Source organism: Manis pentadactyla, chromosome 1 (genome assembly GCF_030020395.1).
Source record: "Manis pentadactyla isolate mManPen7 chromosome 1, mManPen7.hap1, whole genome shotgun sequence".
NCBI classification, from domain to species: domain Eukaryota; kingdom Metazoa; phylum Chordata; class Mammalia; order Pholidota; family Manidae; genus Manis; species Manis pentadactyla.
This window is the reverse complement of record NC_080019.1, coordinates 235000563-235013284: the sequence shown is the minus strand read 5'-3', so window position 1 is coordinate 235013284 and position 12722 is coordinate 235000563. Positions and strand designations below refer to the sequence as shown.

Sequence of the window (12722 nt, the reverse complement as noted above, 5' to 3'; positions counted from 1 at the left end):
CCGCCGCGCCGCGGCCCAGCCTGGCGCACGTGTGACCCTCCTTGGGGCTCGACCTTCAACAGGCCTAAGGCCTGGAGCCGCAGGTCTGCTGGTGGCCTGGCAGGCGCCAGCACACGGGAGAAGGGGGCTGCGGAGCCGGGCTTACGCCCCCAGGGCTCCGGCCACCTTCAAGAGTCCTCGCGCATGCCCTCGGATCCCCAGCCCCGGACGGAAGGAAAGGGCCTGAGTCTCCGGGCTGCCTGAGCGGGAGTCCAGGCCCAGGCGCACAGCTGCGAGGGGCTGAGAACAGCAGGATGCAGCCCCCTGCAGCCACCCACCTCACTCCCCCGTTCAGCGGGCACTGCGGGCAGACCAGCCCCAAGCCCCAGCCCCGACAGCTTGCACAGCCTCTACTCAGACTCCTCCAGTGCCAGGAAGCTCACCCCTGCATAAGCCAATCATTTCTGCCTGGAGGCCCCAGCTCCCTACTGCAGGGAGCGCACTGGGGCTGGTGTCACTTCTGACTCGAGGCTTGTGGGCCTCTCAGAGCCTCAGTCTCCTCCCTTGTGAGTGCTCGTGTGGGTGCCACCCCACTCCCGGAAGGAAGTGAGGAAGGCAGCGAATTGCTTGCTGAAGTGAAGCACTCATGGCTGGGTGACAGCGTCCCTGAGATTCCCCTGGGCCCCTGATCTGGCCCTGGTGAAGATGGGGTGGGAGATTGCTCCCTGCCAGCCCGGCATGGGACAAGACCCCCTTAGCAGTAACTGCCCACAGACTCTGCTTAACCTGAGGAGTGAGGGACAGTACCCACCCAGGCAAGACCCCCCAACTCATGCCATCTGGGCGAGCCTCCCATCACCCACCCACAAGCTAGCCTGCAAAGGGTTGCAGTTGGGGAGGGAAGAGTGGTGGCCCCTGGGCCCAGGACAGCAGGGGTCAGGGGCTGGACACAAGGCTCAGGACAGACCTGTACTTGCCCCCTGGTCCTGCCCGAGCTGTCCCTCCCCTTCCAGGGCTGGACAAGGAGACGGTTCTGAAGCATCCTTCTCCCCTGAGCTGGGTGAGTCTTCAGAGACCAAACTGAGGTTTGCCAGCAGGCCCCAAACTATGAGACCCCAAAAACATTATCAGAGGAAAGCAGTGCCCTGTGCCCCACACCCCTGGCAGGTCTGGGGCCTGGTGACCACGAGGAGCCTGGTGATGCTGCGAGGACAAGCCAGGCCAGCCCTTTTGGAGGCAAGCAAACAGGGCCCTCACTGAACCTGGTGCCTGATTGTGCCAGCTGTCACCCCCCACCCTGCACCTCTGCGCAGGGCTGTCTCTCCGGGCTGGACAGAGTCCCTGCAGGCTGGCACCTGTCCCTTCCATGCTGGGGGAGGGCTGGCCTGTGCTATCCTCCCCAACCTGTTTGGGGGACAAATGTGCATGGCCCCAGAGAACCAGCATGAAGGACCCAAAGAGAGCACTGGATGCCCTCTGGGGTTAGGTGGGCACCTTCCCAAGGCAGGCTGGGTGTGGCAGGGGGAGCCTCCTGCCCTCCCTGCCCTCGGACACCAGGATGGCAGTGCTGTTCCTGAAGGCGCCCAGCCATCAGGCTCCTGTATCCAGGCAGGGTGCGGCCAGCGGGCACTGGTAGTTCCAGCCTCCACGGATGTGCACCTGACTGAGGCTGCAGGCACCAAGGGTAAGGTGGGAGATTTTGGCTGACAGGCCATTAAAGGAAGAGAAATAAGGAGGGGAGGCAATTAAGAGTAAAAGCATAGTAAGAGTTGACGCATCCCAACTTCCGAGGCTCACAACATCCTCAGCATCCCGGCGGCTGGCTCCAGCCCCTGAGTGAGATGTGGAGGAACAACCAGGCCTCCCCAGGAAATAGGGGGAAGGCACACTGACTGGGTTGGTAACAAAGGCTTGGGGCAGTCCACCTGGCCAGAGGTCCCTGTGCCGGAAGACGTGGGACGGCAGGGGCAGGTAAAGCTGCAGCCAGCAGAGAGGGGCCTGGTCATGCAGGGGCCTGGCAGGTGCCCGCTCTGCATGTGGGCTAAGGGGAGGTCAGCTCAGCAGGTGAGAAGAGACTAAGGGGTCTTTATGGAAAATCTATGTGCCCAGCAAGGCCTGGGCTCAGCGATGCCAGTGAGGGAGGAGGAAGCCCAGCAGGCCATCCGTCCAGGACACCTGCGGAGCAGGAGCCCCACTCCAGCCTGCCCACCTCCAGCTTCCCTCCCATCACCCTTTGCTCCAGAAGCCAGTGGGCTGGACAGGGCTTTATTAGGGCTTTTTAGGGCTTTACTCCTGTGGCTCCTTCTGCCTCACCTCTACCACTTGAACCCAGGATATTTATGGACCCACAAATACCACTTATGTCAGGAAGCCTTTCTGGACCCCCTCAACGAGGCAGCCCTTCCTATCCTGACACCACTCTCCTGCCCCCTCCCCACCGCCAACACTGTGACAATCCCTGACTTGGGTTCAGGAAAATGCCTGTTCCCTGCACTCTCATCCAGCTGGGGCCTGAGTTTCCTTTGTCCTTGTCACCTCTTTGGGGCCCCACACAGAGCCTGGCCATTGGGAGGGCACAGGAAGTGTTGACATAAGGGCTTTTGGGTGGCATCCCCAGCAGCCTGGGGATATGCCCAGGAAGAGTGGTCTGGTCTGGGCATGAGAAGTAAGAGCTATGGTGTCAGATCACAGGTTATGTAGGCAAGCTGCTATACCTCTCTGATCTTCTTTCTCTCCTGCCATGGAATAGGGGACATGGTGCCCACTGGCAGGTACCCACCTGAGGACCTAAACCATGTGACAACTCAAGAGCAGGACTTGGCACTCAGCAAGGACTGGACAAAGGGAAACCACACAGAGACCCAGGCATCCCCAGGAAGGGTAGGTCCCACATGCTGGCAGGCAAGGAGGGCTTCCTGGGAAAGGAGGCAGGATTCCAGCTTGGGCTTGCAAGAGGAGCAAGATGCGGTGAGTGTATTAGGGATGGAAGGAAGGGAGATCCCTCGGGGCCGAGCATGACCTGAGCCCGAGGCTGCCCTTCTGAGCCCCGTCGGCTCAGCTTGGGTCAGTCAAGCTGGCCCTGGCCTTGGAAGTGTCCTTCCGTAGCAGGAGGCTGTCCCCGCCTCAGCCAGCCCCTCTGGGCAGGACTCAGTGGTCCCCAGGGGCCCCTAGCCAGGACACACTCTGTGTACAGCTGACTGCCGGGGTTTGCCCCTACCAGTGGCTACTTTGGCTCACTAGCTAGTTCCCTGGGGACACCCAGGGGTACAGTGGCCCCCCAACGTCCTTGCCTGAACACAGTGCAGATGTGGTCTGGCCTCCAGGTGCAGCCAGACAGGCACTGCACCTCCAGTAGCAGCAAGAGCCCTTCCAAGCCCCCTCACACAATGTCGGGTCCAGTCAGTTTAGCACCATTTATTGTACTAAATGGAGTCCTTTTCGGGCAGTGTGAGCCCTTACCACCTACACAGCTGGGCCAAGTCCAAGGTATGACTGTTGGAGGCTGTAGAACGAACCTCTTTTAGACAGAAGGGGAAACCGAGGCACCAAGATGGATGGAGACTTGCACAGAGCCACCCAGTGGTCAGGGCAGATCAGGACACGCAGCTTGGAGTCTGGAGACCTGGCCTGTCATCCCAGATCTGTCTCCCTATGACCAGGAGTGAGGTGACTTAGAGCTCCCAGCCCCTGCGCTTGGTGTCCCAGTCCTGGCCTCCAACATCCGTGAAACCACAAAGCCAGCTCAGGGCTCCCGGGGGGGGGGCAGACCTCCTTCACTGGAGGGAGGACCCTGCTCAGCCCTCCGTCACTGTGAGGGCCACTGGCTTCAGATCGTTTACCTGAGAGGAGGCTGGTTAATCAGGCAGTTTCTGGCAAGTATAGGAGGCTTGACCCTTGGCCCCTGGGAACTCTCCATTTAGGAGGGGACTCTGACAGAGGAAGAAGGAGCAGTGGGTACCTCAAACCACGCATAACTGCTTCCTGTGGGTGAGACAGAGCATGCAGCCGCTCAGCGCCGCAAGGCTTGGGAAGGCAGGGAAGGCTTACTGGAGGAAGGGGCCTTGAACCTAGCACAGAGGACAGGTGGGGGAGGGGCTTGGATGGACAGGGCTGAAGGTGGGGAGAAGTGTGTCTCAGGCAGGGAGTCTGAGCAAAGGCCTGAGACAAGACAGCACCAGCTTTGTGCAGGTAACAGAGAGGAGACTGTCTGCCCAGGCCCCAGCCTCTTCCTCACTGGACCTCTTCACTTGGGGTCCACCTGCAGAGGTGGGGGATGGATGGCATGGCCTCACGGGCAGCGTGGGGCAAGGCACCGCTCAGAGGTGCTGATGAGCAGGACCTCAGGACAGCCTATCCGCTCTGCGCCAGGATTCCCCGGGCCCGGGGCTTCACTTGCAGAGCGCCCTTGGCTGTGTGAGTGGCAAGGTGACCCTCACTGCCTCTGCTGCCCTTACGCCCCCTGGGCAGGAGCACCCATCCAGAAAGCCTCCCACCGGGGCCCGTCCTGGGGGCCGTCGTCCCCCCTGAATGGCCTGCAATCTTCCTCCGAGAGCTCTGCTCCCCTTACAGATGAGGGAATGGAGGGGCGGGCAGAGCTTGTCTCAAGGTCATGGTGAGCAGAGGGCCTCAGACTCCAGGCTCAGGGCTTGGTTCTGCCCTCTGTGCCCCTCCCAGCCACCGAGGCTTCTCTCTGGGAGGCCCCTGACCTGACACCTGCCTCAGGGCGCCACCCTGCACCCCACGTGCAGGGATGCCTGTGGCACAAGGGCCCTGGAGCTGGGTTTGTCCCCCGCCCCTGAGGCCCTCATGCCGCTGTGGCAAAAGGAAATGAGGACAAATAAAAGGGAGAAATTCTCTCTTCCAGAGAGCATTAGGTGTCTGAGCAGCTTCCAAATAAATAAGTCTTCTCAGAGCCCCCGGCCAGCGTTGACAGCGGCTCTAACTCTCCACAAGACGTGTTTCTCTGCCTCCAGGTGGAGGGAGGAGTGTCAGCAGCGCGCTAAGTCAGGCTCTGACGGCAGCTGCCGTCCATCACCGCCTAACGCCCCATCAGCAGAACGGCCAGCCACGGCAGATTGCCTCCTCTGATAGCCGCCCTCCGGGCCGCGAGAGGAGAGAGGAGCGGAGAGGCTCCCCACCGAAGGCCGAGCGAGGGCTTCCCAGCCAGTTGGCGTCCCTGCCCATTGCTGTCTGTAATTCTGGAAACAGCCTGTCCCTAACTTGTGCAAAGGAGGAGACTGAGGCACAGAGGGCTCCAGTGCCTCGGCGAGTGACACCCGCAGCCGGGGTGTGTCTGGACGAGTTGGCTCAGCTCAGTGCCAGGCGGGGTGAGAGAGCCATTTCCTGAGGGGTGAAGGGGCAGAGCCATAGCTGATGCCACCCCTCTTCTGCAGAAGCCGAGGCATCTGTGTGATTTGGTCAGTATCCCCGAGGCCAGACCCCAGGGCCCATCTCCTGGAGCCACGGGCTGGAAACTCCCTCGGGAAGTCCTCCAGTCTTCCGCTTCTTCTGCTGAGGCACCCTTGGCTTTTGCCTGCTGGTGGACTAGCCTCTGGTGGGTGGTTAGGGGAGGCCAGTACCTGGCTCCGCCATCACTTAATTTAACTGAGGGCTGCTGTTCCCGCGAGGGGCAGTTAACCCTTCATTTGTTGAGGCTGACGATGGATGAGGCTGGTGACCTCCCGCTATTGGAAGGGTTGACCCTGTGGGAGGCAGCGGCGGGGCTGGGAGGGGCTGCTGTGGTGAGAGACCGGAGGCCCCTGCTCCTCCCCCCACTCAGGACCCCCCTGAGCTCCTCGGACCCCAGGGAAGGAAAGGGTGGGGAAGGGAAGAGAAGGGAAGAGAATGTCCTCCATGCCAAGAACCAGGCGCTTTCCCATTAGCCCTGCGGGTCTCTCCACACCCAGAAAACACTGCGCCTTCTGCAGCCCCTATCCCCCGACCCTCCCACTGGCAAGGGCCTTCCAGATCTCTGCCTGTCCCCAGGCCTGAGGGGGTGGAGAGGGAGCAGTGGGGAAGGGGGCACGGACCCCTCCCTGCTGGCTGGAATGGCTTGGGGACGTAGATCCTGGACGGAGCCAGGTTCATCCCGGATGGTGTCCCAGAAGCCAGGCGATTAGCCTCAGACAGAATCCCAGTGCACGTATGATTCAGCAGATGCCCAGGCCCCTTGGAGGACAAGGGGATTTCTAGCCCAACGCTCTGTGACTTCTTCAGTGGCTGAAGGGGGACACACAAGACAGATGTGCCCAGGTTGGGCAGGCATCAGGGCCAGGAGCCCCGGCTCCTCAGGCCGCACAGTGGGGCAAAGCAGGCCTGGATGCCCCCTCCCCGGCTGGGGCACACACACTCTCTTCTCTCCTCTGCATGGCGTAATACTGGGGTCAGGCGAATGAAGGGAGCGTCTGGTCGGCGGGAGCCGGGAGGAGGGGCAGAGCAGAGGCTGGCCTGGAACCGTTGTACCCCAGGGGGCCCGCTGAGGGAGGGCATCGCTGCCCCCACTGGCCATGGACTGCAGGGACTCTGCATCCCTTCCCTGCTGGACCCAGGGTCTAGACAGGGAGTAAACAGTCTGGCCATTCTGCAGGTGACTGAGCCCCAGAATTTCTTTCAAAGCACAGCAAAACCTCTATGGACTCTTCACTCTATTCCGTAAATGTGCAAATCAAGGCCCAGAGGTGCTCAAGGCTGGGCCTGAAGTCACCAAGTGAACAGTGGCACCGCTGTGAGCAGAACCAAGTGCCCCTGGGTCCTGGCTTGGGACCATCCATACACAGTCTTGTGGTCAGAGGTGGCCCAGGTCCCCATCTTGGGTGTCTGTTTTCCCCTTGCTGGTGAGTAGCCAGTACTGTGGCCGGCAGAGGAAGGCAGGTGCGGGAACAAACACAGACAGCCTAGGGCCCCTCGGCTGCCTGGAGTCAGACCCAGAGGTCTGGGAAATGCCAAGGCGGAGCCACGCCCTCTCTCTGCAGCCGGGGGATGTCAGAGAGCTGCCCAGGGCTGCAGGCAGGAGGAACAGTTGCTTTGGAAGCTGCAGCCGGTAGGCCGGCGAGTCAGGGGGAGGAGGGGGAGGCTCCTACTTGCTCATGTTCCCACCGGCTGGAAGGGTTCCCCCGCCCCTACCACCCCGGCCCCCTGAGCCCAGTCTGGCAGCCGCAGAGCACCATCTTGCTGAGGTCTTAACTTCTAAATGAGTGAGGAGGAGCTTGGGAGAGGCAGAGGCGGGCGGAGAGAGAGGCTGAGAGAGACCGAGAGACTTTGGGGAGGCTCAGAGCGTGGACTCAGCAGTTTGCAACAAGACACTCAGGTCCTGCCTGAAGATCACAGCCAGCTGCCATCCGCCGGGTGCCAGGGAGGGGCCATGAACTGGAAAGCCTGGTGGTGAGCCAGGCCTGGGCAGGAGGAGGCACGGCCCCAACCTGAGCCATAGGATGCCAGCCATGCTCAGGCCCCTAGGAGGGCAGGGCATCATCAAGTGTTCGTGAGCAACTGAGTGGCTATAATAATCCATACCCTCCATCATGCTGGGGTCTGGGGTCAGGCCTGCAGGTCAGATCCCTGGGAGTGAGAAGGACCCTGCCCTCCTAAGTCCATATGCCCACCTCCCACTGTTCCTGCCAGCCGTGTCCCTGAGGACTCATGCTCACTCACAGAGGAAAAGGGCTTGCCCAGGTCACTGGCTTTCCTGGGCTCTCCAAGCAAGAATGCCTGCTCTTTCCTCCTGAAAGTGAGTGAGAATCACAACCGGTTATGGGTCCTCCCCCCGGCCCCTCCTCCTTGCCGCACACCCAGCGCGGTGGGAAGGGTGCCTGATCGTACAGTAGCCCTGAAAGTTAGCATGAACCAGCTTCAGGAGTGGGGTGTGGGAAGCTCTCTGGAGGCAGAAGGGCCAGCATTCCCAGGGACAGGAGCATTGGTGAACCGTAAAAAGTGTGAAGGTGGGACCTGCTCTGGGGCAAGCTGGTGAAGCATTCAAGGTCTGTTCTGTTGCAAGGAGGAGCTCATGACGAAAGAACCCTTTGCACTGGAGCAGGCCAGCCAGGAGGCCAGCAGGCAGGGGGCGCGGCTGGGTACAAGCTGTGGCCGCAAATCATGGGAGAAATGTCCGGTGAGCACAGGGTGGGAAGGACAGTCACCCAGTGCCTCGGCCTGATTCATGGCTGGGGAGGCGGCAGGCAGCCACTGGGCCCAGGTGACCTGAGCGCATTGCCGGACATCACCACACCTCAGTCTCCTTGAAGGTAGAATGGGCTCACTTAAGCACCTCATCTTCCTCCCAGAGCTGCCAGGAAGCCACTGGGTGCTTGATCCATTGCTGGGTCACAAGCATGAGGGGAAGGGTTGCATCGTGGGGCCCCCCAGGCCCACAGTGGGGAGGGGGGCAGAGGGCTGCCCCCACCTCTGCACAGACCACCCAGGTGAGGTGGTGAGCCACCCTGGCACACCCCACACATCCACACTGCCCCAGGCGGCTTGGAAAGAGCCCCAAACCAGGGGCCGGACTAGGACTCAGCATGCTTCAGAGCAGTCAGCTGGGAGGTCAGAAGCTGAGATGCACAGGGAGACAGGGTGGCCAGTGGAGAACTGTGGTCCACAAGGACAGGAGGCAGGTGGCCCTGGGCCTCGGAGCCTATCTTGTCAGAGAGGTCCAGGAAGGATCCCACGGACTAAGCAGACTTGTCCACTAAATCAGTCGGATGTGTGCAGCACCAGCAGGGAGGGCTCCACGACGTCCTGGCAGCCTCTTCAGGACCCTGGGTGTCCAACACGGAATTCATTGTAAACTAGATTGGGTGCAGATCCCCCACCTCTGACAGCCTGAAGAGGGCTGCTCCGATGGAGGGTGGTGGGGGCCTGTCCAGAGGCTCCCAGAACAATTAGGGGACACACCCCACACTGGAGGTGCGGGGCTCAGGGGGACAGGCCCTGGGCATAGGCCTCAGGCCCAAACAGGATCTAAACCCCTTTTAAGCCCCCTCGCGTGACCTTGGGGGAGGCCTTGAACAGCCGTGGGTCTTATCTGCAGAACAGGTACCACTGGTGACCTTGCCCACAGTTGCTGGAACAGCGCCAGAGCCGGCCCCCTCCCGGGCCACCCCCATCAGGGAGCAGGTATCAAGTCCTCCTTCCCAAGCGCTGAGGTCTTGGCGAACTCATCCGCCTCCTGGCTCAGCTAATTGGAATCGCTTCCCCCCTTCTCCTCTGCCTCTCAATAAATTATGCGGGCTCCCCGGTCAGGGGCCGGCTGATGGACAGGCCTGTCACAGCAGCCTAAGTGTTTAGAGAGCGATTGTTTGGAGGAAAGCTGCCATTCCTCATCCCTGTGCTGTGCAAGGCGCCACGGGGAGACCCGGTGCACAATCCAGGCCCCCCAACCCTGGCCCCAGCACCAGGGCGCCGCCCGGTCCTGGCCCAGCCCCCGAGCCTGCTTCCCCTGTGCTCGCCAGGCTCGGCTTCCAGGGTGTTAGTCCTGTCATAACAATCAGAGCAGCAGAGAGGTATTGCTCTTACACCCGCAACACACATTTTTATAACCTTTCTGTTTAATAAGAAAGAGACAGCTCCAATTAGCTGGGAATATTCTGCAGAAATGGGATTATTTTAAAAGCTCCAGCAATATTATAAAATAGCTTCAGTGAGGGAACAGCTGTTGCTGGGCCCCGCCCGCCATGCGCACTGCGCCTCCTGCACCCTGTCACTTGGCAGGCCTCTCTGCCCTCCCCGCCAGTAGTCCCAGGGTCCCTGCTGTGGCCAGGAGTCAGGACCCCTCTTCCAGCAGCATCTAAGCTGTGGGGTGTGGGGCACGGTGCTCCTCATCCGGGGCTGGAGGTGGGGGGAGCGGGGCCCTCCCCACAGTTGGACTGCGGCCTTCCAGCAAGCCCTGCCTTTCCCAGGAAAGCCTGTGTGGGCCCCCCATTGTTGACCTCTACAGGGCCTCCAGGCCCCCTGTGGCCTGGGACCAGACATGTCCCCACTGAGGCAGGACCCTGCTCCGTCCAGGGCTCAGGCCTTCCCAGCCTGTCTCCAGTCAGGGGGGCAGGGCAGGGTTACTGGGCAGTCCTCCCCACAGCCAGGGGGCGTTCTACCTAAGGACGCCCCCTTCCTCCTTGAGGCCAATTGCCAACCCCTCTTTGGAGCCTCTCCTGCCCCCTCTTGGAACCCACTGCCTTCCTTCTCTCTGTTTCCTTGCCCACCGCAGCTGGCAGCTTTAGCAGTACCTGTGTGTAAGCCCCAGAGCTGAGGGCAGAGTCCTGGGCACCCTGCCCTTTCTCCCTCCTCCCAGGTCTCGTGACAGAGCTCTGCACAAAGGGGCTCTGGGCTCCTGCCCCCAAAGCTCTGGGGCTGGGTCCTATCCGAAGCATCGATGCCCACCTGGGCCCCTAGCCGATGCCATCTCCTTCCTGAAGCCAGCCCGCCTCCGTGGGGAGTTGCTGGAGGCTGGGGCTCTAGGGAGGCTGTGGGTCCTCCTTGGCCTGCTGGGTGGGGGGCAGAGGGCTCTGCCTTCCTGCCCCTGGGTCTGCTTGCCCCTCGGCCCACAGCGGTGATGCCCCATGGCACTGGGCCCCCCTCAAGACTCAGGCTGAACAGCGGGCAGTGTTTGACACCCTTCAGGGAAGGGCAGCCTCGGCAGGGACCTCGGGTCTGGCTCATGGATCCTGTTATTATACAGTGGGGGACACTGAGTCCAGCGGGGGAGAGCTCTGAGACAGGATGGGAGGCAGGGCCCCGGCTGGCTGCCTCAGCTCCAGCAGCTGACCTTGTGGGCCCTGGCGCGGGTGGTGGGATTTGAACCCTGGGCCCGGGTGTGGTGGGACAGAATGAGCCCTGCCCCAGTCACTCGGACGGCCCCCGGCAGTTCGCTCCCCTCTGAGTTGGGAGCCTCCAGGGCTGAGGTGAGAAGGGACGCGGGGCAGGCTGCTGGGCAGGGTGGACGTCCGTGGGCACTTTGTGGCCGAGCCAGGGCAAGGACTGGGCCAACGGGGACCCGTCGAGTCACCCACCCTGCCAGGTCCCCTTCTGGCCAGAGAGTGTGGGGCCTCAGGGTCCCCTGGAGGCTGCGAGAGGGGCAGCTCCCGGGCCAGGGGAACACCCAGAAGCGTGCCCTCCGGGAGCTGTCTCAGGTCTCAGGACACTGGCTGGGGAGCGGGACCAATTCCAGGGCTTTGGAGGAGGAGAAGGCAGCTCAATGCAAATGCACCATGTGCTAAATGGGGAAAAATGAATCTCACACCCAGACAAAGTGACTTTTATCATGTTAACGACCATGGTTTGCTCATCGTGTTTGCCGCAGTGAAATGGGGCCTGTGGATGTTTTCCTTTGAGTTCTGCTTTTAAATGGAGGCATTTTCCCCCCTCATGGCAGACAAACCAGGCCCCTCAGATTGGGATGACAGAAGTGCCGATTCAGCAAAAACAAAATGGAGGGATTTTTTTTTTTTCCTAATCTTCATCTGTGCCTTCCAGCAAAAATAGAGCTCAGAATGAGGATCTGGCGGGTGGTGTGGGGAGCCCTGGCCTGGAGGCAGGGACGAGACCGGCCCAGATCATCCCTGGGTGGCCGGGGACCTGCCTCACCCCTCTGGACCTCAGCATGCCCGTGGGGACCAGGCGGCGGCTGGACGGGAGGCGAGGTCCTTACCGTCAGAGAGCTGCTCTGCCCTGGCCCTGACCCAGTGTCCGGTCAGCCTCGTCCCGCTGGGTGCAGAGCTGTGCTCCCCATCAGACTGGGACTCCCAGAGCACCAGCCTGGGCAGTCATCGCTGGGCCCTTGGCGCCCCCAGTGGCCAGGATGGGCCCTGCATGGAAGGGACGCACTTTGGGGACGGAGCCCAGGCTACCTCCCTGACGTATACAAGGGGGACCAACGAAGTCTCTGCCAGCCAAGCCCCTGGGAGCCCCCAGCCCTGCACCTTGTGCCCTGTGCTTATCACCGACACACGGCAGCTCCGTGCTGTGCTCATCAAGAGTCCAGAAAACACCATGTGATGCTCCATACCGCTGTTTGGCTGGTGCCCAGGTCCCCAGGAGCCTCTCCCGAGCCCACGCCAAGCGCTCAGCGAAGGCAAACGAAGAGGCTTCGGGGCTGGCATATCTAGGAGCCTCTGCCCTGCCGCTGTTCGGGACTGCTCCACTGGTCAGGCATGCAGGGCCTTTGACAAGCAGAGATCAGCGGACAATTAGCCAGCCCCAGCGGAGGCAATTAATCAACGTCCGGAGCCTTCCTCTGGGTCCGCTGTGCCCCGTGGAAGTCAGGGCCCGGCTGCCGCCAGCATCCCCATGTCCAGCGTGCCCGGCCCCCCACGGCTCAGTGCTGCTGTCACCTCCAGGCAGCAGCACTTGGCCAGAACTCACTGTCACCGTCCCCTGTCATGCACCCCTGCATATTCTTCCCGACTGCAGGCACTCCACGTTGTCCCCCGTTTGATTCTCCCAAGACCCGAGGGATACACAGGTGGCCCGCTGCAGGGGAGACTGAGGCACAGGGGAGGGAAGGGCCTATGTGGTTAAGCCCGGGTGAGAACCTGGCCCCTGGCCTAGAGCCCCGCACAGCTGCCAGCTCCCCCCACCCGGCTCACAGCGCCTGCCTGTCTCCCCACACCAGGGTGGGCTCCGTTAGCTGCAGCAAGCACGCTTGAAGGCTCAGTGGCTTCACAGAATGAAGGTTTTCTTCTTTTTGCTGCTCCAAGTCTTTCATAGGTCAGTGGTGGCTCTGCTCAGGCCATCCTCAGACTGAGAGCAGGTTG

The 12722-nt window shown here is 61.6% G+C and overlaps 1 protein-coding gene across 1 annotated transcript in view; it reads right to left on the bottom strand.

Moving 5' to 3' along the window:
- The window catches only part of C1H3orf18 (chromosome 1 C3orf18 homolog), a 90901-nt gene that overhangs the window by 45260 nt on the left and 32919 nt on the right, over positions 1 to 12722 (bottom strand). The window lies entirely within an intron of this gene.